The sequence below is a fragment of the Cherax quadricarinatus genome, chromosome 75, assembly GCF_038502225.1.
Source record: "Cherax quadricarinatus isolate ZL_2023a chromosome 75, ASM3850222v1, whole genome shotgun sequence".
Taxonomy (NCBI): Eukaryota; Metazoa; Arthropoda; class Malacostraca; order Decapoda; family Parastacidae; genus Cherax; species Cherax quadricarinatus.
Genome location: NC_091366.1, coordinates 22,145,291 through 22,172,220, shown reverse-complemented (window position 1 = coordinate 22,172,220; position 26,930 = coordinate 22,145,291). Strand labels below are relative to the sequence as shown.

Below are 26,930 nucleotides of genomic sequence, written 5' to 3'. Positions count from 1 at the left end.
TATGTATGCCACTACGCTTCTTAAATCTCTCAAACCAACCTTTGCTGGCCTTAAATTCACTCACATCATCACTAGTTGCAGGCTTTTTTTTCATTAAATCCTCATGCAACTTCCTAGCCTTTTCACTTATGCTCACTTGAGAGATGCTATCTCCTGCTATCTGTTTTTCATTTATCCACACCAATAAGAGTCTCTCAACATCTTCCATCACTTGCGATCTCTGTTTCGAAAACACAGTTAAACCTTTGGCAAGAACAGCTTCCTTGATTGCCTTTTTGTTGCCCACAATAGTAGCGATGGCTGATTGGGGTTTACTATACAACCTGGCCAGCTCGGAGACACGCACTCCACTTTCATACTTATCAATGATCTCTTTCTTCATCTCTATAGTAATTCTCACCCTTATTGCTGTAGGGTTGGCACTAGAAGCTTTCTTGGGGCCCATGGTCACTTATTTTGCAGATAAAATCACCAAAAACACTGTAATAATACGAAATGTTCCGATTGTATGCTTGGATGTTACCGCGGAGGCTGGCTGGTAAACAATGCCACCGGCGGCACATGTGAGGCTGGCTAAGGGCGCACATTGGACACGTCTCGGACGAACAGCGTTGAGCAGGTTTTTTAGCGGTATGCAAGGCAAAATCTTAGCGATAAAATGTATCGGTATGCGGATTTAACGTTATGTAAGGCCAACGGTATGCGGGGGTCCACTGTATTTTCAAATATAACAAAAAAGAAAAAAAGGTAGATCAAATGTAAAAAAAAAAATGATGATCTACTTTTTTACATACTTTCAAATGGAATGAAATGTGCTCGATTTTAAATAATTATTTTCTCTCAGTTTTTTACACAGGAAGACACTAACAATATTCCAGTAATTAATTTTTATAGTGGGCCAGAAGAAGATAAATTATGTAACATCACAGTCACTAGTGAGATGGTTGTGAAGCAGATAGACAGACTGAAGCAAAATAAGTCACCGGGTCCTGATGAGGTTTTTTCAAGGGTTCTTAAGGAATGCAAAATGGAAGTCTGTGAACCATTAACTAATATTTTTAATTTATCTCTTCAAACAGGTGTAGTGTCTGATATGTGGAAGATGGCTAATGTAATTCCTATTTTTAAAACAGGGGACAAGTCGTTACTGTCAAATTACCGCCCAATAAGCCTGACCTCAATTGTAGGCAAATTACTAGAGTCAATTATAGCTGAGATTATAAGAAGCCATCTCGATAAGCATAGCTTGATTAATGATACTCAGCATGGATTCACAAGAGGCCGGTCTTGTCTAACTAATTTATTAACTTTCTTCAGTAAAGCTTTTGAGGCTGTTGACCACGATAAAGAATTTGATATTATTTACTTAGATTTTAGTAAGGTTTTTGATAGAGTTCTGTAGCATACTGTTAAAGAAAGTGGCAGCTCATGGCATTGGGGGAAAAGCGCTCTCGTGGATCGAGTCATGGCTCACTGACGGGAAGCAGAGAGTGTCCATAAATGGGGTTAAATCCGAGTGGGGATCTGTAACAAGTGACGTTCCACAGGGATCAGTCTTGGGCCCGTTGTTGTTTATAATATTTATCAATGATCTTGATGAGGGAATTACTAGTGATATGAGCAAATTCGCCGATAACACAAAGTTAGGTAGGATAATTGATTCAAACGTAGATGTTATGGAACTTCAGGAGGATTTAAACAAACTCTATTCTTGGTCAAAAAAGTGGCAGATGCAGTTCAATGTAGATAAATGCAAGGTTCTGAAGCTTGGGAGTGCCCAAAACCCTAGTACTTATAAGTTAAATGATATAGAACTTAGCCATACAGATTGCAAAAAGGACTTGGGGGTTATGGTGAGCAGCAACCTTAAACTAAGACAGCAATGCCTAAGCGTACGCAATAAGGCAAATAGATTACTGGGATTTATATCAAGAAGTGTAAGCAACAGAAGTCCAGAGGTCATACTGCAGCTTTATACATCATTAGTAAGGCCTCACCTAGATTATGCAACTCAGTTCTGGTCTCCATATTACAGAATGGACATAAATTCGTTAGAAAACATTCAGTGTAGGATGACTAAATTAATACATAGCATTAGAAATCTTCCTTATGAAGAAAGATTGAAGACTCTTAAGTTACATTCACTTGTTAGACGAAGAATGAGGGGAGACCTGATCGAGCTCTGGTGGCCTGGTGGTTAACGCTCTCGCTTCACACGGTGAGGGCCTGGGTTCGATTCCCAGCCAGAGTAGAAACATTGGACGTGTTTCTTTCCACCTGTTGTCTATGTTCCCCATCACTAAAATGGGTACCTGGGTGTTAGTCGACTGGTGTTTACCTGGAGTTTACCTGGAGAGAGTTTCAGGGGTCAACGCCCCCGCGGCCCGGTCTGTGACCAGGCCTCCTGGTGGATCAGCGCCTGATCAACCAGGCTGTTGCTGCTGGCTGCACGCAAACCAACGTACGAGCCACAGCCCGGCTGATCAGGAACTGACTTTAGGTGCTTGTCCAGTGCCAGCTTGAAGACTGCCAGGGGTCTGTTGGTAATCCCCCTTATGTGTGCTGGGAGGCAGTTGAACAGTCTCGGGCCCCTGACACTTATTGTATGGTCTCTTAACGTGCTAGTGACACCCCTGCTTTTCATTGGGGGGATGGTGCATCGTCTGCCAAGTCTTTTGCTTTCGTAGTGAGTGATTTTCGTGTGCAAGTTCGGTACTAGTCCCTCTAGGATTTTCCAGGTGTATATAATCATGTATCTCTCCCTCCTGCGTTCCAGGGAATACAGGTTTAGAAACCTCAAGCGCTCCCAGTAATTGAGGTGTTTTATCTCCGTTATGCGCGCCGTGAAAGTTCTCTGTACATTTTCTAGGTCGGCAATTTCACCTGCCTTGAAAGGTGCTGTTAGAGTGCAGCAATATTCCAGCCTAGATAGAACAAGTGACCTGAAGAGTGTCATCATGGGCTTGGCCTCCCTAGTTTTGAAGGTTCTCATTATCCATCCTGTCATTTTTCTAGCAGATGTGATTGATACAATGTTATGGTCCTTGAAGGTGAGATCCTCCGACATAATCACTCCCAGGTCTTTGACGTTGGTGTTTCGCTCTATTTTGTGGCCAGAATTTGTTTTGTACTCTGATGAAGATTTAATTTCCTCATGTTTACCATATCTGAGTAATTGAAATTTCTCATCGTTGAACTTCATATTGTTTTCTGCAGCCCACTGAAAGATTTGGTTGATGTCCGCCTGGAGCCTTGCAGTGTCTGCAATGGAAGACACTGTCATGCAGATTCGGGTGTCATCTGCAAAGGAAGACACGGTGCTGTGGCTGACATCCTTGTCTATGTCGGATATGAGGATGAGGAACAAGATGGGAGCTAGTACTGTGCCTTGTGGAACAGAGCTTTTCACCGTAGCTGCCTCGGACTTTACTCTGTTGACGACTACTCTCTGTGTTCTGTTAGTGAGGAAATTATAGATCCATCGACCGACTTTTCCTGTTATTCCTTTAGCGCGCATTTTGTGCGCTATTACGCCATGGTCACACTTGTCAAAGGCTTTTGCAAAGTCTGTATATATTACATCTGCATTCTTTTTGTCTTCTAGTGCATTTAGGACCTTGTCGTAGTGATCCAGTAGTTGAGACAGACAGGAGCAACCTGTTCTAAACCCATGTTGCCCTGGGTTGTGTAACTGATGGGTTTCTAGATGGGTGGTGATCTTGCTTCTTAGGACCCTTTCAAAGATTTTTATGATATGGGATGTTAGTGCTATTGGTCTGTAGTTCTTTGCTGTTGCTTTACTGCCCCCTTTGTGGAGTGGGGCTATGTCTGTTGTTTTTAGTAACTGAGGGACGACCCCCGTGTCCATGCTCCCTCTCCATAGGATGGAAAAGGCTCGTGATAGGGGCTTCTTGCAGTTCTTGATGAACACAGAGTTCCATGAGTCTGGCCCTGGGGCAGAGTGCATGGGCATGTCATTTATCGCCTGTTCGAAGTCATTTGGCATCAGGATAACATCGGATAGGCTTGTGTTAATCAAATTTTGTGGCTCTCTCATAAAAAATTCATTTTGATCTTCGACTCTCAGTCTGGTTAGCGGCTTGCTAAAAACTGAGTCATATTGGGACTTGAGTAGCTCACTCATTTCCTTGCTGTCATCTGTGTAGGACCCATCTTGTTTAAGTAGGGGCCCAATACTGGGCGTTGTTCTCGATTTTGATTTGGCATAGGAGAAGAAATACTTTGGGTTTCTTTCGATTTCATTTATAGCTTTTAGTTCTTCCCGCGATTCCTGACTCCTAAAGGATTCTTTTAGCTTAAGTTCGATGCTTGCTATTTCTCTGACCAGTGTCTCTCTGCGCATTTCAGATATATTGACCTCTTTTAGCCGCTCTGGTATTCTTTTCCGTCGCCTGTAAAGGGAGCGCCTGTCTCTTTCTATTTTACATCTACTCCTCCTTTTTCTTAGAGGAATAAGCCTTGTGCATACATCGAGTGCCACCGAGTTAATCTGTTCTAGGCATAAGTTTGGGTCTGTGTTGCTTAGTATATCTTCCCAGCTTATATCGGGTAGGACTTGGTTTACTTGGTCCCACTTTATGTTTTTTGTTATTGAAGTTGAATTTGGTGAATGCTCCCTCGTGACTAGTCTCATTTTGTCGGTCTGGGGCTCCTCGCATACATGTCTGAACCTCAATTATGTTGTGATCTGAGTATATTGTTTTTGATATGGTGACATTTCTTATCAGATCATCATTGTTAGTGAATATGAGGTCTAGTGTATTCTCCAGTCTAGTAGGCTCTATTATTTGCTGGTTTAAATTGAATTTTGTGCAGAGATTTAAAAGCTCGTGTGAGTGTGAGTTTTCATCAGAGCTGCCTCCTGGTGTTATTACTGCAACAATATTATTTGCTATATTCCTCCATTTTAGGTGCCTTAAGTTGAAATCCCCCAGGAGCAAGATGTTGGGTGCAGGAGCTGGAAGATTTTCCAGACAGTGGTCAATTTTTAACAGCTGTTCCTGGAATTGCTGGGATGTTGCATCCGGAGGCTTGTAGACTACCACAATGACTAGGTTTTGGTTCTCGACCTTTACTGCTAAAACTTCCACTACGTCATTTGAGGCATTAAGCAGTTCTGTGCAAACAAGTGACTCTGCAATGTACAGGCCAACCCCCCCGTTTTGCCTGTTCACTCTGTCACATCTGTATAGGTTGTAACCTGGGATCCATATTTCATTGTCCAAGTGATCCTTTATGTGGGTCTCAGTGAAAGCCGCGAACATTGCCTTTGCCTCTGCAAGCAGTCCACGGATGAAAGGTATTTTGTTGTTTGTTGCTGGCTTTAGACCCTGTATATTTGCAAAGAAGAATGTTATCGGACTGGTGGTATTGTTGGTACTGGGGGGGGGATTTTTTTTCCGGCATTAGTATCTGTATCTGTTGGTTTGGAGTGGAGGCCATCGACTGTGGTTCCACTCCAGGAATGACTGGATTTGGTGTACGATTTCTGCCATTTCCTGCCAGTTTTTTTTCCTTCCTGGCACTAAAAAACCTCTCCCTCTTGAGTGGCTGTGGCTACCCAGGTTTTCCCATGGCCTGGATGTTTTGTATCTTTTTGTCCCCTTTAGATGGTATGCCTGGCAATTTAAGTTATAGCACAGTCTTTCCTGTACTGAAGAGGTACACATTTCAGGGTGAAAAAGCTTACAGGAAGGGAGTTTGCATTTTCCTGTTGTCATATGGGCATGGCATTTTCTAGGGTGGTCATAGTTGCACGTCCCATCTGTTTTTCCAGATTTCCCATGCCAGCAGATACCAAGTGCATAGTATGTGCACAGGCTTGGTTTCCGCTTGCCTTGGGTTTCTGTGACTGTATTCCCTGTTGGTGCATGTTTCCCTGTCTTACTTCTATCCTCCCTAGCACCAACAATGGAGCTCCCACCAGTTGTTTTTGGTAATTTATCCTCACTATTGCTATTGGAGTCCTCTTGTTTGCTATTTCCTGCGGTATTTCTAGTTTGCAATATTGGTTTTATCTTATCTTTGACTACACTTGTTTCCCTACTATGGCTCCTGTCCCCTATGAGGTCATTTATATGTATTCCTTCCTGCGTATAATTCCCGACTACCTGGACAAAATCTCCAGCTTCACCATTACTGTCTCCCAGGACAGTATCTCCAGCTTCACCATTTCTGTCTCCCAGGACAGCACCTCCAGCTTCACCATTACTGTCTCCCAGGACAGCACATCCAGCTCTACTATTACTGTCTCCCAGGACATCACCTCCAGCCTTACAGTTTGTGACTACATGGCCAGTATCAAGGGCAGTACCATTCAGCCCAGACTTTTTATGTTCCCATCTGTTGTAGAAAGCTTCCAGGTTTTCTATGAAAGCAGCTTTGATGTTGTCCTCTTTTAATACCCTTGTGATTTTAGTCCACAGATTTTCCTCATTTGGGCATACCCAGAAACACTTCTCTGTTTTAATACTGCTTGTAGCTAGTTCTGGGATATCTGCACAAGGGGCGTGACACCAATTTCCACAAAAATGACAATTTATCCATGTGGAAGCCCGTTTGTTTGACTGACCACAGACTACACACAGCTTCATAATGATTTGAATGGTTGATTTACTGCAATTCTACTAGTAACCTCTTGAATATTATATTAATAACCTTAAATGAAGCTCTAGCTATTTGTATTTCTGTTTCTAACTCTTTTTGTATATTGGACAGCTTACCGTCACGTTCCTGATTTTTAATGTTTGTGTTTATAAGGGCGCCTACAACCCCATCCGTTTACAGTCTGCTTTATTGTCCAACGAAACTGTTTGAAACCAGTCCCGGGTTCGGACCAGTCAAGGGTTCGGACCAGTCAAGGGTCCGGACCAGTCGATCTGCTCTGATCAGTGGGTCACTTATTTAAAACATACTGGTCGGTGATTTGAGCTAACACATGAAGGATCTACTGGAAATTATCTACCCGAGTAATATGTGATTTGACTGATACAAAAGTATAACTTGCGTGTTGAAGAGCCGGTGATATCTGGCAGCTCCTACAATGACGAACGGTCACCTCCTTGTTTATCAATCGCTGTATCTGGCTTTTCTATTTTTTTTTTTTTTTTCGTCTCCACCACAATAAATGCTATATTATCACTATAGTTGACTGGTGCAAATTTTGGAGGAAGGACGCTTTTTCTGTAGTAATAATTGCTTCTCGTTGTGTATATTGCGACCGCTGGTAACTACAGGTTATATGAAATTCACAGTAACGTCTGGTATTTCAAGAAAAAGAAACTAATGAAAGTCACTCCACTCCACTAAGTACCATTATAATACTGGTTAGTTGCTACTACAACACTGTATTCTGCTATTCACTGGTATCACTAGATTATATGCGAGTACACTAGCAGGCCAGGAAGATTATTAAAAACAGCTGACCTGTGGTAAGTTTCTGGCGACTTCTGGCACCTTCCTCTATAGGCTTATCACTTCATTTACAAATTCACCTGTTTTCAAATGACACTTTAGCCTTTATCATCAATATACTAGGGAGCCACTGTAGTATACACTATACACTATGTATACTCAATGTTATCAGGGAGACTTTCTTTCCTCTGACATGAAAAGTTCAATTATTATTTTTTTCCACACGGGCCTATGATTCCCCTCTGGCAGTAAACTCTGCTACGCAGTGCACACTAATTCTCCTTTTTTGACTCAGTATATAAAGTTTTCCGCCCAAGATTGGTTCCAGGTGCTAGAGGGATGTATCGTATAGGATTGATGACACAAATTAAAGTTCTAGCACGTAAGAGCAACCGTGAAAACACGAGAAAACCGGGAGCACAACGAGGCACGCTGACACGCACCACTCGCCATCCTGGGACACTGACCTAAGGAGGCCTGGTCACAGACCGGGCCGCGGGGGCATTGACCCCCGGAACACTCTCCAGATAAACCAGAAGTGTATAAGTGGAAGATAGGTATTAATAAAGGGGATATTAATAAGGTCTTGAGGATGTCTCTCCAAGAGAGAACCCGCAGTAATGGATTTAAATTAGATAAGTTTAGATTTAGAAAGGACATAGGAAAGTATTGGTTTGGAAATAGGGTAGTTGATGAGTGGAACAGTCTACCTAGTTGGGTTATTGAGGCTGGGACTTTGGGTAGTTTCAAATTTAGGTTGGATAAATACATGAGTGGGATGGGTTGGATTTGAGTGGGACTTTCACATCAGAGCTTATTTCTTGGGTAGCATTGAAAATTGGGTTGGGCAAATGTTTTGTTAGTGGGATGAATTGTAAGGACGTGCCTAGTATGGGCCAACAGGCCTCCTGCAGTGTTCCTCCTTTCTTATGTTCTTATGTTGAAAAAACGTAGATCTACGTTTGGACAGTTTCAGGGTTAATGACCACTCAACAGCAGTCTTGTCATAATGTTGTTTCATATGGATTTGAGCTTGTCTGAGGTTGTCAGCGGCCAAATGCCGAGTAAAAACCAAGTGTTCTTGCATTGCCGTGGGAGATAAACATAAAGAAGACTCCACTTTTCCAGACTGTACTCCTTTAGCATTACTAATGGTCCTCTGACTGCATGGCCATAAGCTCAAAAGGACTATATCCTAAGCTTTCATGTTCACTCTCTTGTAAGGCAAGGAGGAGGAAAGGAATACCTTCATCCCAGTCTGTTGAGAACTGCTCATAGTATGCCCTCATCATGATCTTAAGGGTTTCGTGAAACCTCTCCATGACACCCTGGGTTTGGGGTCTATATGCTGTTGAAACAATGGGTTTGACTCCGATCCTGGACATAGCCTCACAGAAAATCTTTGATGTGAAATTCATCCATTGGTCAGATTGAATCTCCTTAGGGAATCCGAACTGTGCAAAGAATCTAAATACGTAGGACTCTCACAATAGCCTTAGCACTAATCTTGCATAAGGGCATGGCCTCTGGATACCAAGTAGTCGTATCCATTATAGTAAGATATTGGTTGCCAAGTCTAGTTTTTGGGAGAGGTCCCACACAGTCTACTATGAGGCAAGAGAAGGGTTCGCCTTTTATGGCAATAGGTAAGAGGGACACAGGAGGAGGTTTTTGTGCAGGTTTTCCAATAAGCTGGCAAATAGCACGGTTTCTCAAGTACTCTGTCACGGTATCCTTCATCTTGGGCCAGAAGAAATATCGAGCTAATTTTTCTAGAGTCTTACTTATTCCCAAATGTCCGCCCATGGGGCTAGAATGGGCCACTTCCAACGCTAACTCCTGAAATCGGACAGGTAAAACCAAAACCTGTTTTGGCTTGAGGCATGGATTAACTGAAGGAGTCGGCGGAAATTTCTTCATCAGGATTCTGTCAGAGTAATAAAAACATTTTTCCATCCCACCAGCTTCTGTTTCAGTAAGGGCTTGATCTCTTGCCTGTTTCAACGACGGGACTTCTAGTTGTTCTTTCACTAAATTGTCCTGATTAAAGTCGTTACTCCATAAAGGGTAAAGTCTACCACTCGGGACTTTGGAAGCTGATTTTCGACTTCGGGTTGATCAACGGCACTGAACAGAGCATCCAAACCCCAATCCGAGGACTCATCATCAGGGGTAGGAAGTGGTTCCAAACTTTTAGCCATAGCCCTTGTTATAGTAGTAAGAGGGAATAGATGAGGACCTTCCTTACACTCTTCAATGGTGTAATTCTCTCCAGAGAACTTCTCTATAACATAAGGTTCTCGGCAAATTCCTCCTCTTCCTAAATCATTACCCACCAATAGATCCACACACTTAATGGGAAAATCAGTATAACAAAGCCCCACAACAGCTTTACCTTGATATGAATCTACACTCATGTACACCTTATGAAGGGGTACTCTCGTGATGGTGCCACCGTAACCTTCTAGCAGAATATCCAGGTTAATATATGTGCCATCATTTAAAGGAAGTACTCCTTTTCTCAGTAAAGTCAGGTAGCTTCCCGTATCCCGATAGGATATTATGTCCACCATTTGGTCCTCTGTAATTCCAGCCTTACCCTTAAAAATATAAGGAAGCATGGCCTCCGATATTTGGTCAGCGAACATCTCAAGAGGGAATTAGGCACTTCGACTTAGAGGTCTGATCCACTAAAGCTCACTCTTTCTGGGGGCTCCTCTCTGTCTTCGACTTGGAAGACGTCACATGTACAGGTAATGTTTCCGAACCTGACTGCCTACGATCTCTATTCAATTGGGAACATGAGCACTTCTAGTGGCCTGGTTTCTGGCAATAAGAGCAAGTTGGGCCTCTTCTTGATGTATCCATCTCATAAGATGGTCTTCCTTTACCATTACTATGGACGACACTAGAGTAGGCTTTTGCTGAGTGATAAGGAGAAAACTGCTGATCCATTTTCCTAGGAGAAAAGGGCTGACTCTTAGAAGAACATAACCTGGCTTTCTCTCTAGGCCCTTTTTTCTTTGTCAATTGAGAGGTTATCTCGAAGTGATCAGCTAGAAAAGCAGAGGCCAACACATCTGCAGTCTGGTGTTCAATGACAAAGGAGCATACCTCGCCCATCAGAGAGTTATGAAATTCCTCTTGTAAGAGTAGCTGTATCAGATGCTCCATAGTATCACACCCAGATGACCACAGCCATTGCTCTAGAGCCACCTTCTTTTGCCAGGCAAATTCTACCCAGGTTTGGCAGGGCAGTCTTCGTAGAGAGCGGAAGGTACACTAATAACTTACGGGAAGTAAGTCATACTCCTTTAAAATGATCTTCTTAACTGTCTCGTAATCTGCATACTTGTCATAAGGGAGAGCTGCAGTACATGATTGAGCCTTACCCTTAAGAGTGGTGTGAGGTAGGGTAGCCCAATGTTCTCAAGGCCATCTCATCCCTCGTGTCTGATTCTCAAACATGTTGAAGTGTCCAAGTCTGTTTCACAGAACCTGGGCACTAATGAGGCAGCCCTATGCAGGTCAAAGGTCAAGGTTGGAGAGATGGACGACTTATTCCTTTCCTCCTCTTTTTGTCTCTTGAATCAGATGTTTTCCCTCTCAAACTCTTCTTTATACAGCAAGCGTTGGGATTCCATTTGTTCAGTCTGCAACTTTATAAGATGTTCCAGACGTTGAAAGTGTTCGAGTGAGAGAGGAGTCAAAGGTACTGGAGGAGTGGGAGAGGAGTGTCCCTCTAGATGAAGCTTGGGACGAGCTCTATCTCCGGTCGTCCTCACATGACCAGGGCTAGCTAATGGGCTCTCATTACCCAGCTCAGGTGGCACATTGTCCCAAGACATAGCCTAAGATCCCAAAGTGAAGCCTTCAAATGAAGCCACAAAATGAGCTATTCCTAGGGACAAAGATTCCTCTGAGGGTGTCTTGCCATGCAGTCCAATATTGGGGCAGTGTCAGAGGGCTGAGAAAACAATATGTTCCACATTTTAGAATGGATGGTACTCGCTGTATAATGATTGTTATAAGAAACTCCCAAATTTCTAGCCACTTGCCAGCACTGTTGTAGTGGTGAAGTCTTCAGCGTATCTGGAGTCAGGTCCTTCACCAACTGTGATATGTCACGATCCATGGTCAAGAAGTTCAAAGCTCCCGGACAGGCCCCCACTTGTTACGGTTCGAATCTTAGTCGTTTGCCAGGTTTAGTGCCCACCGTAACAAAATCTCTTCCAAGAATAAAAAGGAACTTTCAATCTTGGAAATATAAGGTGCAAATAAGAATTACTCAGCATTTTACAGACTTTTTATTAAAAATTTTAAAAACTTCTCTTGGATATTCCTAAATATCTATTAATATTAATTAATGAGATTCTTTCAATCACTTAAAAGTCCTAAATTGTAGGTATACAATATTACAGTGTAGTGTCTATACGGACACTACACTCGAAAATATTCAGAGGAGCAAGACTATTTCCTCAATAATAACACATGACTTGAATGAGTATATACATCAAAAAGGAACTCCTTCACTGAGTAAGGTCAATATCACTGGGACTTCTACACATGACGCTGGTAGACACATCGTAAACTTAAGATATCTGGATATGACTTTCTGCCGACTCCACCACAGAATTTTCAACTCAAGCCAGTTCAGGAGTTTCTCAACTAGATTCTCCAAGACACCAGGAGAGAACTGTACTGGAGTACTAGTAGGTCTGCCAAGACACTGTTCACCCAGTCAGCAGTGAGTGTGAACTGGCCTTACACAGTAAATCCCTTCATGACGTCTACCCAACAAAGGGGGAGAGGGTAGAGCGGTGTGAACTACCCACCAATGGACATACCTTGTTATAAACCTTAGCCAGGTGTACCTACCTAACACATTACTCAATATATATACATTTACACATTATACCTGGGTATATTCCTAAACCAGATAATATTATAGACTAGTGGAATCTTTAATTTAGCTAATATTAAAGAAACCCCGAGTAAAATATTAAGTAGACAATACACTTAAATTAATCTCATTATGACCTTGGTCATAACACTCCCCTATCCACTCTATCATATGCCTTTTATAAATCCATAAATGCAATAAAAACTTCCCTACCTTTATCCAAATACTGTTCACATATATGCTTCGATGTAAACACTTGATCTACACATCCCCTACCCACTCTAAAACCTCCTTGCTCATCCGCAATCCTACATTCTCTCTTACCTATAATTCTTTCAACAATAACCCTCCCATACACTTTTCCTGGTATACTCATTAAACTAATTCCTCTATAAATTTTACAATCTCTCTTGTCCCACTTCCCTTTATATAAAGAAACTATACATGCTCTCTGCCAATCGCTAGGTACCTTCCCCTCTTTCATACATTTATTAACCCTTTGACTGTCGAAGGGCCAAATCCTGAAGTTGCTTCTGGTGTCGCAAAATATTCGAAAAAAAAAAAATTATTTTTTCTTATGAAATGATAGAGAATCTTTTCCCGATTGTAAAGACACCAAAAAAACGAAATTTGATGGAAAACTGACGGAATTACGCTCTCGCGAAGTTAGCGACTTCGGCAATATTTAACCCTTTGACTGTCGCGGTCGTATATGTACGTCATAGGAGATACCGTGTTTGACGTATCTATACGCATAAATTCTAGCGGCTTCAAATCAAGCAGGAGAAAGCTGGTAGGCCCACATGTGAGAGAATGGGTCTCCATGGTCAGTGTGCACCATATAAAAAAAATCGGGGAGCCAGTGGTGCATTGTGGGAATACCATTTCAGTCGTCCTTTTTCAGCATGTCTAGCGGTAAGAAATATGTGACTTCCCTTCAAATCTGGGACTCTTCTCTTCCCAAGTGATGCTCTAACACCATGGAAGTGTCAATGAAGATCAATTTCATGATTTCGAGGAGTTTGAGACCAAAAGCAATGGAGGAGGAGGAGGAGGCGGAGGAGGAGGAGGAGGAAGAGGAGAAGAGGAGGAGGAAGAAGAGGAGGAGGAAGAAGAGGAGGAGGAAGGAAGGAGGAAGGGGAAGGAAGGAGGGAAGAGGAAGGAAGGAGGGAGAAGGAGGGAGGAGGAGAAGGAGGGAGGAGGAAGAAGGAGGGAGGAGGAAGAAGGAGGGAGGAGGTGGGAGGGAGGAGGAGGAAGGAGGGAGGGAGGAGGTAGGAGGGGGAGGAGGAGGAGGGAGGAGGGAAGGAGGGAGGAGGAGGAAGGTGGAAGGAGGAGGAGGGAGGAGAAGAAGAGGAGAAGAATAAGAAGAAGAATAAGAATAATAATAATACCTAATACCTAATAATAATAATATGTAATAATATGTTCCCTTGAGGCATGAAAACAGTTCACCCCATGACAGTGACAAGATAAGGGGAGATAACATCTGATAAGAGCTGACCTTTGATGAGCGTAAACGAGGGTGGAGGGAGGGGGGCAGCTGTCCATCTGTCAAGAGCCAGGAGGAGGAGGAGGAGGAGGAGGAGGAGGAGGAGGAGGAGAAGGGGGAGAAGGAGGAGGAGAAGGAGAAGAAGGAGAAGAAAAAGGAGAAGAAGAAGGAGAAGGAGAAGGAGAGAAGAAGGAGAAGAAGAAGAAGAGGAAGGAGAAGAGGAAGGAGAAGAAGAGGAAGAAGAAGAGGAAGAAGAAGAAGGAGAAGAAGAAGGAGAAGAAGAAGGAGAAGAAGAAGGAGAAGAAGAAGAAGAAGGAGAAGAAGGAGAAGAAGAAGGAGAAGAAGAAGGAGAAGAAGAAGGAGAAGAAGAAGGAGAAGGAGAAGGAGGAGAAGAAGAAGAAGAAACATTTGTCTGTCTGTCTATTTGTCTGTCTGCCAAACTCCCTGTCTATCCGTCTAGCTCTGTCTCAGAGAGAGCCACAAGACTGTCATCATCACCTTTACTCACATCTTCAAGCAGAGTATAGCACTTTGTCTGGATTTTTTGGGTTATCCTAGGTAATTTACACTATGTATAGTTGTATTTATGTGTACCTGTGAGACAGAGATAGACAGAGAGAGAGAAAGAGAGACAGATTGAAAGAGATAGAATGAGGGAGAAAGATAATTAGATAGAATGGAGGGGAAGCAGCATCCGACCCCATTGTTTTGACAGGCGGTAGGGGGAGTGACTAATGAGACAATATGTCATTTTGACAGCTGCCGACTCCTGACTCAAAACAATTATAAGCCACACACTCGCACACAAGACAAGCTTGCTGAAGGGTGATAATAGCAGTTTTATGAAAGTATCTAGTGACTATATATGTGTATATATATTATAGAAACCAGAAGCAAGAAGGGAAGGCAGGAATGAAGGAAGGACTAGATGAAAGGAAGGAAAAAAGTAATGAAGGACAGATGAAGGAATGTAGGAAGAGAGGTGGAATGCCCTCCAGGTAGCCTCCAGGAAGGAAAGGAATGAAGGAAATTAGGAAGGAAGGATGACACACGACCATTTACCTAGGATAACTACATAACACAACTGCCTGCTAATACTTTGAAGAAAGCTGCTCAGACGAGGTGTTTTGTCTTTGCACATAAAAAAAAATTCAACAAAAATGCACACACACTGATTTTATGTGTGAGAGTGTAAAACACCATTGTGTATGACACCATGTTTTATGTGTGAGAGTGTAAAACACCACTGTGTATGACACCATGTTTTATGTGTGAGGAGTGTAAAACACCATTGTGTATGACACCATGTTTTATGTGTAAGAGTGTAAAACACCACTGTGTATGACACCATGTTTTATGTGTAAGAGTGTAAAACACCACTGTGTATGACACCATGTTTTATGTGTGAGAGTGTAAAACACCACTGTGTATGACACCATGTTTTATGTGTAAGAGTGTAAAACACCACTGTGTATGACACCATGTTTTATGTGTGAGGAGTGTAAAACACCACTGTGTATGACACCATGTTTTATGTGTAAGAGTGTAAAACACCACTGTGTATGACACCATGTTTTATGTGTGAGAGTGTAAAACACCACTGTGTATGACACCATGTTTTATGTGTAAGAGTGTAAAACACCACTGTGTATGACACCATGTTTTATGTGTAAGAGTGTAAAACACCACTGTGTATGACACCATGTTTTATGTGTGAGGAGTGTAAAACACCACTGTGTATGACACCATGTTTTATGTGTGAGAGTGTAAAACACCACTGTGTATGACACCATGTTTTATGTGTGAGAGTATAAAACACCACTGTGTATGACACCATGTTTTATGTGTAAGAGTGTAAAACACCACTGTGTATGACACCATGTTTTATGTGTAAGAGTGTAAAACACCACTGTGTATGACACCATGTTTCACAGAGTTCCACAAGCTGCAGAACTTCTAGGAGTATGTTCAGTGACTGTATATTGGTATATATATTATAGAACAATAGTAATAAAAAATTTTTTGTATTGTTTGTCTTTGTAAACAAGTTTTGTAAACAATATATTGATAATTATGTTTGTGTGCTTATTGTGTTGTATACAACGAGTGTATATATGTACATTGCACCTTACTTTGGTCTCACAGGCCACATAAGTTATGTAAAAAAATAAAATAGTGAAAAAAACAACAAACCTTCAAATACAAGTAAACCAAAGTTTACCGGGTGAGCGGCAGTCGCCGCTGTTGCCATACGTGGCTCATTTTCTGCTAACTTCATGCTTCTATATCTTGGTAAGTACTGATGGAAAAATTTTTTTTTGGGACTAAAACAATCATCAGCAAAAATGAATCTGGTGTAAAATTTAAAAAAAAAAAAATATTATTTTTTCTTTTGATAGAGAATTTTCCCGATTGTAAAGACACCAAAAGGAGCGAAATTTGATGGAAAACTGACGGATTACGCTCTCGTGAAGTTAGCGACTTCGGCGTTAAAAATCGGCAATTTCGCCCACTTTGAGCCCTATTTTCGGCTAATTCCGTTATTCCAGTCAACCAAACTCATAACTCTTTCTTCAGAACTCTATTTTTTCTATCGATTGAGTACAAGAAACTGCCCATTTACCGATTTCAACTACCCAATAACATGGTCAGAAATTTGCAATTTGGCCAATTTCACGAAAATTAAAAAATACGACAATTTCAAAATAAGGTCCAGAATGAACAATGCAGACATTCCTGGCTCTAAAATAACATTTTCTTTGTTCATCAGTCATGTCTCCAGGTCCCTGTGATATTACTCTTGCTTTTTATTTTGAAATTTTATTCAAACAAAAAATAGAAGATTTACTGTTATGCAGACTACTGCAATACTGTAATAATTGTAAAAATTACATCAACCCATTCATGACTGCGTATTAGAATGGCTATTTGGACATTTATTGGACAATGACATCATTTGTTCACTTTTGAACATCGGCAAAAATCAAACATTTCCTGTACTTTGTGCTCCATTTCCAGGTTCTTTTTATAGTAAAATTAATCAAAATCACCTCCATTTCTATAATATAGTTTCCATTCTATCAAATGAGACCAAGAAAACGAGAATACAACCACAAATACTATACGAAAATAGACCACAAAGTCGGCATTTTAATTAAAAAAAACGGTCGGAGTTTTTTTTTTCTCATTATGCACTGCGTGCTCCAGGATTTTTTTTATGTGGTGCACACTGACCACACAGACCCATTCTCTCACATGTGGGCCTACTAGCTTTCTCCTGCCTGATTTGAAGCCGCTAGAATTTATGAGTATATATACGTCAAACACGGTACCTCGCAAACGTATATATACGGCCGCGACAGTCAAAGGGTTAAACAATAATACCAACCACTCTAACACTATATCACCCCACCTCTCAACATTTCTGTCATGATCCCATCAGTTCCAGCTGCTTTACCACCTTTCATTCTACATAATGCCTCATGCACCTCCCCCACACTCACATCCTGCTCTTCTTCACTCCTGAAAGATGGTATACCTCACTGGCCAATGCATGAAATTACCGCCTCCCTTTCTTCGTCGACATTTAAAAGTTCCTCAAAATATTTGTGCCATCTACCCAATACCTCCATCTCCCCATCTACTAACTCCCCTACTGTTTTTAACCCCTTCAGGGTCCAAGGCTAAAATCTGAAGTGGTGCCCCAGTGTCCAAGAATTTAAAAAAAAAAAAATTTATTTTTTCTTATGAAATGGTAGAGAATCTTTTTCTGAAGGTAATAAAACAAAAAGTATGAAATTTGATGGAAAATTGACGAAATTATGCTCTCGCGAATTTTAATGTGTCAGCGACATTTATGAATCGGCGATTTTGCCGACTTTGACTCCCATTTTAGGCCAATTACATTATTCCAGTCGACCAAATTCTTAGCTATTTCACTAGTATTACTTATATTCTATCGATTGAGCACAAGAAATCGCCAAGTCAACTGTTTCAACTACAAAATAAAATGATCGGAAATTGGTAATTTGGCCAATTTAACACAAATTTCAAAATATTCCAATTTCAAAACAGGGTTCAGAATAAACAATGTAGGCATTCCTGACACTAAACTAACATTTCCTCTGTTCATTAGTTAAGTTTTGAGGCTTTACAAATGAATTCCATTTTGATTTTTTATTCACATAATGAATTTTTATTCACACCAAAAAATAGAAGATTTACTGTTATGCAATATTGTAATAATTGTATGAATATCATCAACACATTTGTGAATGTATATTAGACCCACCAGCTGACGTGTATTAGATGTGTGAGGTCGTTTGTTTACTCTTGAACATCGGCAAAAATTTAACATTTCCGCTACTTTGAGCTCAGTTTCAAGCCATTTCCAGTGCTAAAATTAATCAAAATCATATCTATTTCTATAATATGTCTTCCATTCTATCAAATGAGACCAAGAAATCGCAAATACAACTATAAAAAACATACGAAAAAACACTACAAAGTCGCTGTTTTAATCGAAAATCATGGTCTCAGTTTTTTTTCTCTCATTATACACAGTGTGCTGCAGGATTTGTTTTATGTGGTGCACACATACCACATAGATGTATTCTCTCATATCTAGGCCCAAATGTACCACTCACAGTTTATCATAGTGAGCTGAGCTCATGACATAGATCTACGGTTTGGACCCTGAACGTAAAGCCGTAGATCTACGGGACGGACCCTGAAAGGGTTAAATGACAAATTCATTCTTTCCCTAGGCTTTCGAAACTTGTTTAACTCACTCCAAATTTTTTTCTTATTTTCAATGAAATTTCTCGACAGTGCCTCCCTCACTCCATCATCTGCTCTCCTTCTGCACTCTCTCACCACTCTCTTCACCTTTCTTTTACTCTCCATATACTCTGCTCATCTTATAACAATTCTGCTTTGTAGAAACCTCTCATAAGCCACCTTTTTCTCTTTGATCTTGTTTGAGCCAGGTTACAGAAAGAAAAATAAAAGTTACAGTCGCATTTAGAGAGTTCAGTAATGCAAGAAAGTCATCATAGTGTTTACTCAATGATCTAACATTATAGTTGAAGAGTGTAATGATCTAACATTATAGTTGAAGAGTGTAATGATCTAACATTATAGTTGAAGAGTGTAATGATCTAACATTATAGTTGAAGAGTGTAATGATCTAACATTATAGTTGAAGAGTGTAATGATCTAACATTATAGTTGAAGACTATAATGATCTAACATTATAGTTGGAGAGTGTAATGATCTAACATTATAGTTGAAGACTATAATGATCTAACATTATAGTTGAAGACTATAATGATCTAACATTATAGTTGAAGACTATAATGATCTAACATTATAGTTGAAGACTATAATGATCTAACATTATAGTTGAAGAGTGTAATGATCTAACATTATAGTTGAAGACTGTAATGATCTAACATTATAGTTGAAGACTGTAATGATCTAACATTATAGTTGAAGACTGTAATGATCTAACATTATAGTTGAAGACTGTAATGATCTAACATTATAGTTGAAGACTGTAATGATCTAACATTATAGTTGAAGACTGTAATGATCTAACATTATAGTTGAAGACTGTAATGATCTAACATTATAGTTGAAGACTGTAATGATCTAACATTATAGTTGAAGACTGTAATGATCTAACATTATAGTTGAAGACTGTAATGATCTAACATTATAGTTGAAGAATGTAATGATCTAACATTATAGTTGAAGACTGTAATGATCTAACATTATAGTTGAAGAGTGTAATGATCTTGCTGGCACTCAGAAGAGTATTAGCCAGACTAGCAGTGTAGTAATGGCAATTACTGTTAGGATTATTTGTGCAGCTCAATAAGAGGTTGATATCAGGATGGATAATTGCATTCATAATGTGCACGTACAGAAATAAGCTGTTGCAACTATCAAATAACAAAAAGCATTTGCTGTTAAACTACTAACAAATATGAATATATAAACTAAGATAATTATTTTACATCTAAAAATAAGGGAGCGACTGAAAATAAAAGTAAAACAATGAAAATAAGACACTTTAACACCTGAGTTAAGATTATTATTATTGTTATTATTATTATTATTATTATTATTATTATTATTATTATTATTATTATTATTATTATTATTATTATTATTCTAGGTTGGGATGGTTTGGGTTTAATTTATTATTATTATTATTATTATTATTATTATTATTATTATTATTATTTTATTATCACACTGGCCGATTCCCACCAAGGCAGGGTGGCCCGAAAAAGAAAAACTTTCACCATCATTCACTCCATCACTGTCTTGCCAGAAGGGTGCTTTACACTACAGTTTTTAAACTGCAACATTAACACCCCTCCTTCAGAGTGCAGGCACTGTACTTCCCATCTCCAGGACTCAAGTCCGGCCTGTCGGTTTCCCTGAACCCCTTCATAAATGTTACTTTGCTCACACTCCAACAGCACGTCAAGTATTAAAAACCATTTGTCTCAATTCACTCCAATCAAACACGCTCACGCCTGCCTGCTGGAAGTCCAAGCCCCTCGCACATAAAACCTCCTTTACCCCCTCCCTCCAACCTTTCCTAGGCCGACCCCTACCCCACCTTCCTTCCACTACAGACTGATACACTCTTGAAGTCACTCTGTTTCGCTCCATTCTCTCTACATGTCCGAACCACCTCAACAACCCTTCCTCAGCCCTGTGGACAACAGTTTTGGTAATCCCGCACCTCCTCCTAACTTCCAAACTACGAATTCTCTGCATTATATTCACACCACACATTACCCTCAGACATGACATCTCCACTGCCTCCAGCCTTCTCCTCGCTGCAACATTCATCACCCACGCTTCACACCCATGTAAGAGTGTTGGTAAAACTATACTCTCATACATTCCCCTCTTTGCCTCCAAGGACAAAGTTCTTTGTCTCCACAGACTCCTAAGTGCACCACTCACTCTTTTTCCCTCATCAATTCTATGATTCACCTCATCTTTCATAGACCCATCCGCTGACACGTCCACTCCCAAATATCTGAATACATTCACCTCCTCCATACTCTCTCCCTCCAATCTGATATCCAATCTTTCATCACCTAATCTTTTTTGTTATCCTCATAACCTTACTCTTTCCTGTATTCACTTTTAATTTTCTTCTTTTGCACACCCTACCAAATTCATTCACCAATCTCTGCAACTTCTCTTCAGAATCTCCCAAGAGCACGGTGTCATCAGCAAAGAGCAACTGTGACAACTCCCACTTTATGTGTGATTCTTTATCTTTTAACTCCACGCCTCTTGACAAGACCCTCGCATTTACTTCTCTTACAACCCCATCTATAAATATATTAAACAACCACGGTGACATCACACATCCTTGTCTAATACGAAAAGAACTTCAGCTGAATTTTATGGACTTAAGGCTCAGGGAGATTGACACCAGTGAGTCCATCTATCATCATTCTATCATGCAGGAGGAGCCACATGTCTATGGTGCATCCAACAAAATAAGCAGACTCTTGGATGTCACTACCGCCCGGCTCAGGCTGGGTTACAAGTATCTTTGGCAGGTTAAATCACCACCACCAGATGTAGACCAAACGAAATGTAAACTTTGCCAGATGGACTATTGTCACACCCTGCATCATTATGTACTGGAGTGCGATAAAATTAATGAATTTAGAAACAACTCACTCAGAAGTGTTCAAGAAATGGCTAAGTATTTTATCCACAGTGGTATATTACAGACCATTCTGGAGAAATACACTGACTTTGCTAGCTGTAAATAAAGCATTACCACATATGTGTGTGTGTGTGTGTGTGTGTGTGTGTGTGTGTGTGTGTGTGTGTGTGTGTGTGTGTGTGTGTGTGTGTGTGTGTGTGTGTGTGTTTGTGTGTATGTGTATGAGTGTGTGAGTGTGTGTGTGTGTGTGTGTGTGTGTACTCACCTAGTTGTACTCACCTAGTTGAGGTTGCGGGGGTCGAGTCCGAGCTCCTGGCCCCGCCTCTTCACTGATCGCTACTAGGTCACTCTCCCCGAGCCGTGAGCTTTATCATACCTCTGCTTAAAGCTATGTATGGATCCTGCCTCCACTACATCGCTTCCCAAACTATTCCACTTACTGACTACTCTGTGGCTGAAGAAATACTTCCTAACATCCCTGTGATTCATCTGTGTCTTTAGCTTCCAACTGTGTCCCCTTGTTGCTGTGTCCAAACTCTGGAACATCCTGTCTTTGTCCACCTTGTCAATTCCCCTCAGTATTTTGTATGTCGTTATCATGTCCCCCCTATCTCTCCTGTCCTCCAGTGTCGTCAGGTTGATTTCCCTTAACCTCTCCTCGTAGGACATACCTCTTAGCTCTGGGACTAGTCTTGTTGCAAACCTTTGCACTTTCTCTAGTTTCTTTACGTGCTTGGCTAGGTGTGGGTTCCAAACTGGTGCTGCATACTCCAATATGGGCCTAACGTATACGGTGTACAGGGTCCTGAACGATTCCTTATTAAGATGTCGGAATGCTGTTCTGAGGTTTGCTAGGCGCCCATATGCTGCAGCAGTTATTTGGTTGATGTGCGCTTCAGGAGATATGCCTGGTGTTATACTCACCCCAAGATCTTTTTCCTTGAGTGAGGTTTGTAGTCTCTGACCCCCTAGACTGTACTCCGTCTGCGGCCTTCTTTGCCCTTCCCCAATCTTCATGACTTTGCACTTGGTGGGATTGAACTCCAGGAGCCAATTGCTGGACCAGGTCTGCAGCCTGTCCAGATCCCTTTGTAGTTCTGCCTGGTCTTCGATCGAGTGTATTCTTCTCATCAACTTCACGTCATCTGCAAACAGGGACACCTCAGAGTCTATTCCTTCCGTCATGTCGTTCACAAATACCAGAAACAGCACTGGTCCTAGGACTGACCCCTGCGGGACCCCGCTGGTCACAGGTGCCCACTCTGACACCTCGCCACGTACCATGACTCGCTGCTGTCTTCCTGACAAGTATTCCCTGATCCATTGTAGTGCCTTCCCTGTTATCCCTGCTTGGTCCTCCAGTTTTTGCACCAATCTCTTGTGGGGAACTGTGTCAAATGCCTTCTTGCAGTCCAAGAAAATGCAATCCACCCACCCCTCTCTCTCTTGTCTTACTGCTGTCACCATGTCATAGAACTCCAGTAGGTTTGTGACACAGGATTTCCCGTCCCTGTGTGTGTGTGTGTGTGTGTGTGTGTGTGTGTGTGTGTGTGTGTGTGTGTGTGTGTGTGTGTGTGTGTGTGTGTGTGTGTGTGAGTATGAGTGTGTGTGTGTGTATGAGTGTGTGTGTGTGTATGAGTGTGTGTGTGTGTATGAGTGTGTGTGTGTGTGTGTATGAGTGTGTGTGTGTGTATGAGTGTGTGTGCGTGTGTGTGTATGAGTTTGTGTATGTGTGTGTGTGTGTGTGTGTGTGTGTGTGTGTGTGTGTGTGTGTGTGTGTGTGTGTGTGTGTGTGTGTGTGTGTGTGTGTGTGTGTGATTATGTGTGTGTGTGTATGAATTTGTATGTGTGTGTGTGTGTGTGTGTGTGTGTGAGAGAGAGAGAGACTCAGCAATCAACATTTGCACCAATAACTCACTACAGTTGTGACCGGGTGTGGAAGTGTGAATTGCTCATTACTCTAAAATTTGTTCATAATTGCAGCCATGTATACACGTAAGTAACCATTCTTACAGTATTCATTACCTTTGTAACTTGTGAGTTCATTACCTTTGTAACTTGTGAGTTCATTACCTTGTACCTAGTTCAGCCATCAAAACTTTGGAGCCCGGTCCCTGGACCCATTGTGTACCTCTGTAATCTGTAAATACCTTTGTAACTTGTCATGATTGTGACTAGACCTACCTGGAGTTCATTACCTTTGTAAATTGTGAGTTCATTACCTTTGTAAATTGTGAATTCATTACCTCTGTAACTTGCTCAGCTATCAAAACTTTGAGGCCCAGTCCCTGGACCCATTATGTACCTCTGTAATTTTTTGACTACCGCCCACTGGATGGGTATGGGGTGCATAATAAACATATTAAAATAACTAACTTGTCTAAGGCCTACTTTTACTGGGAAATAATTTCCCTCTTTCCTACATACTCTAACTTGAGCCTCGCTATCCTCGTAAAAACTCTTCACTGCTTTCGGTAACCTACCTCCTACACCATACACCTGCAACATCTGCCACATTGCCCCCCTATCGACCCTGTCATACGCCTTTTCCAAATCCATAAATGCCACAAAGACCTCTTTAGCCTTATCTAAATACTGTTCACTTATATGTTTCACTGTAAACACCTGGTCCACACACTCCCTACCTTTCCTAAAGCCTCCTTGTTCATCAGCTATCCTATTCTCCGTCTTACACTTAATTCTTTCAATAATAACTCTACCATACACTTTACCAGGTACACTTAACAGACTTATCCCCCTATAATTTTTGCACTCTCTTTTGTCCCCTTTGCCTTTATACAAAGGAACTATGCATGCTCTCTGCCAATCCCTAGGTACCTTACCTTCTTCCATACATTTATTTAATAATTGCACCAACCACTCCAAAACTATATCCCCACCTGCTTTTAACATTTCTATCTTTATCCCATCAATCCCGGCTGCCTTACCCCCTTTCATTTTACCTACTGCCTCACGAACTTCCCCCACACTCACAACTGGCTCTTCCTCACTCCTACAAGATGTTATTCCTCCTTGCCCTATACACGAAATAACTGACAAATCCATTTGTTCTTAAGACTTCCTTAGCTTGTTAATTTCACTCCAAAACTTTTTCTTATTTTCAACAAAATTTGTTGATAACATCTCACCCAATCTCTCATTTGCTCTCTTTTTACATTGCTTCACCACTCTCTTAACTTCTCTCTTTTTCTCCATATACTCTTCCCTCCTTGCATCACTTCTACTTTGTAAAAACTTCTCATATGCTAACTTTTTCTCCCTTACTACTCTCTTTACATCATCATTCCACCAATTGCTCCTCTTCCCTCCCGCACCCACTTTCCTGTAACCACAAACTTCTGCTGAACGCTCTAACACTGCATTTTTAAACCTACCCCATACCTCTTCGACCCCGTTGCCTATGCTCTCATTAGTCCATCTATCCTCCAATAGCTGTTTATATCTTACCCTAACTGCCTCCTCTTTTAATTTATAAACCTTCACCTCTCTCTTCCCTGATGCTTCTATTCTCCTTGTATCCCATCTACCTTTTACTCTCAGTGTAGCTACAACTAGATAGTGATCTGATATATCTGTGGCCCCTCTATAAACATGTACATTCTGAAGTCTACTCAACAGTCTTTTATCTACCAATACATAATCCAACAAACTACTGTCATTTCACCCTATATCATATCTTGTATATTTATTTATCCTCTTTTTCTTAAAATATGTATTACCTATAACTAAACCCCTTTCTATACAAAGTTCAATGAAAGGGCTCCCATTATCATTTACATCTGGCACCCCAAACTTACCTACCACACCCTCTCTAAAAGTTTCTCCTACTTTAGCATTCAGGTCCCCTACCACAATTACTCTCTCACTTGGTTCAAAGGTTCCTATACATTCACTTAACATCTCCCAAAATCTCTCTCTCTCCTCTACATTCCTCTCTTCTCCAGGTGCATACACGCTTATTATGACCCACTTTTCGCATCCAACCTTTACTTTAATCCGCATAATTCTTGAATTTACACATTCATAATTTCTTTTCTCCTTCCATAACTGATCCTTCAACATTACTGCTACCCCTTCCTTTGCTCTAACTCTCTCAGATACTCCAGATTTAATCCCATTTATTTCCCCCCACCGAAACTCCCCTACCCCCTTCAGCTTTGTTTCGCTTAGGGCCAGGACATCCAACTTCTTTTCATTCATAACATCAGCAATCATCTGTTTCTTGTCATCTGCACTACATCCATGCACATTCAAGCATCCCAGTTTTATAAAGTTTTTCTTCTTCTCTTTTTTAGTAAATGTCTACAGGAGAAGGGGTTACTAGCCCATTGCTCCCGGCATTTTAGTCGCCTCATACAACACGCATGGCTTACGGAGGAAAGATTCTTTTCCATTTCCCCATGGACAATAGAAGAAATAAAGAAGAACAAGAGCTATTTAGAAAAAGGAGAAAAACCTAGATGTATGTATATATATATGCATGTGCATGTCTGTGAAGTGTGACCAAAGTGTAAGTAGGAGTAGCAAGATATCCCAGTTATCTAGCCTGTTTATGAGACAGAAAAAGAAACCAGCAATCCTACCATCATGCAAAACAGTTACAGGTTTCTGTTTCACAGTCAACTGGCAGGACGGTAGTACCTCCCTGGGTGGTTGCTGTCTACCAACCTACTACCTACTTCTTATGTGTTAGTGATTCATTGTCAGAATGAGAAGTACGCAAACATGGGAATGTTGACAGCATTATCAAATCATGTTGGAGAGTAGAGATTCTATTAACCCGTAAATGGATAAAACATATATATACATTCTCTCGCCCAGTGCCCCGAATATTTTTATTTTTTTTTTATAGAAATAAGGAGCACATTTTTTGTGTTATAGGATAAAAAAAAAATCAAGGTCAGTACTTACTGAGATATGAGGGTGCAAAATTGGCACTTGGTGATCACCTGATGGCAACGTGGAGCGCTGCCACTTGCAGAAATTCTACATACAGGAGGGCCCCACTTATACAGCAGGTTAGGTTCCAGGCTACTGTAGGGCCCCACTTATACAGCAGGTTAGGTTCCAGGCTACTGTAGGGCCCCACTTATACAGCAGGTTAGGTTCCAGCCTACTGTAGGGCACCACTTATACAGCAGGTTAGGTTCCAGGCTACTGTAGGGCCCCACTTATACAGCAGGTTAGGTTCCAGGCTACTGTAGGGCCCCACTTATACAGCAGGTTAGGTTCCAGGCTACTGTAGGGCCCCACTTATACAGCAGGTTAGGTTCCAGGCTACTGTAGGGCCCCACTTATACAGCAGGTTAGGTTCCAGGCTACTGTAGGGCCCCACTTATACAGCAGGTTAGGTTCCAGGCTACTGTAGGGCC

The 26,930-nt window shown here is 41.2% G+C and overlaps 1 protein-coding gene across 1 annotated transcript in view; it reads right to left on the bottom strand.

Moving 5' to 3' along the window:
- The window catches only part of LOC128691940 (zinc finger protein 84-like), a 75,408-nt gene extending 48,775 nt beyond the window's left edge, over window positions 1–26,633 (bottom strand). Inside the window, exon 1 of the mRNA XM_070101101.1 lies at window positions 26,470–26,633. The gene's annotated coding sequence lies outside the window, so the exon portion shown is untranslated. The remainder of the gene's footprint in view (window positions 1–26,469) is intronic.
- Window positions 26,634–26,930: the final 297 nt, after the last annotated feature.